This window comes from Coregonus clupeaformis, chromosome 40 (genome assembly GCF_020615455.1).
Source record: "Coregonus clupeaformis isolate EN_2021a chromosome 40, ASM2061545v1, whole genome shotgun sequence".
In the NCBI taxonomy this organism is placed as follows: domain Eukaryota; kingdom Metazoa; phylum Chordata; class Actinopteri; order Salmoniformes; family Salmonidae; genus Coregonus; species Coregonus clupeaformis.
Genome location: NC_059231.1, coordinates 1,012,008 through 1,013,283, shown reverse-complemented (window position 1 = coordinate 1,013,283; position 1,276 = coordinate 1,012,008).

Here is a 1,276-nt window from a genome sequence, read left to right as displayed (position 1 = left end):
GAAGTGAAGCCATAACAAGAAACCCAAAAAACATTTAATTAACTCGTACAGTGGTGCTCCCTTCATCTCAGCAGCAGAATATATAACTGTAGCTTTATCGGAGCCCAGGAATGAGTAACATCTCTCAGACAAAATAAGATCATTTCATTAAAGTTTGTGGTCCTCTGTAGCCCAATTGGTAGAGCATGGCGCTTGTAACGCCAGGGTAGTGGGTTCGATCCCCGGGACCACCCATACGTAAAAATGTATGCACACTTGACTGTAAGTCGCTTTGGATAAAAGCGTCAGCTAAATGGCATATTATTATTATTATTATAAAGTAACTGTCATCGGTCTGAGTTGGTTGTTTGTCTTGACTGTACTGAAATAAATAATTCAACCAATTGGATCGGAAAGAGGAATGGAAGAGAGAAGACAGCCTTGTTTTCCTTCCTCTACTTCTTATTGTAATTTCCTGTCTGAAGCACCAGGGAGGCATCACTGCTATAATGCCCCCATGGCCTGGGCTTTATTTTAAGCAGTAAAAAAATGATGATTAATGAACAGGGATGGAGGGAAATATGGTCCTTTGGAGATTAAACCTGCAGTAGGAGGGGAGGTGAGAGAGTGTGTGTGTGTGAGAGACAGAGAGAGAGAGGAGGGAGAGAGAGTGTGTTTCAGTGTGTGTTCGGTGTGTGTGTGAGAGACAGCGAGAGAGAGGAGGGAGAGAGAGTGTTTCAGTGTGTGTTCGGTGTGTGTGTGTGTGTGTGTGTGTATTTCTGTGTATTTCAGCAGTGTCCTCACGTACCTGCATGCGAGCTTTTATCACACAAAGAAATGTTTATCCTGTATGCCTTTTCTCAACCGACTTCTGCTCTCCCGTCTAAATGAGATGGCAACGGGCCAGCATCATTAAGCCAAAAAGGAGAGTGATTTTTTTTGGAACAACTCGCTTTCACACCGTACTGGATTTCCCCTTATGTTTCCATTCATTTAATCTGTTTTTCTTTGCACTCCATAAAATACCATTAGTATTTGCAGATAGACAAAAGCACATTTCCATTTAAATTAATTCAGAATAATACTGCTTAAGCCCCTTGTTTTATTTAAAACTGGTTGCCTTGAGTTGTAAGCTCTGCATTGATTATAAGGCGAAAGATGAGAGATGGATTGTGGAGTAGTAAGCTCCTCCATCTAGGCACCACAGCCCTTGACTAAGTGTTTGAAGAAGGCAGGGTGACATCACCAGCTGACCCCCTACCTCTTAACAGGCTGATCCTCAGCACCCTGCAAACTA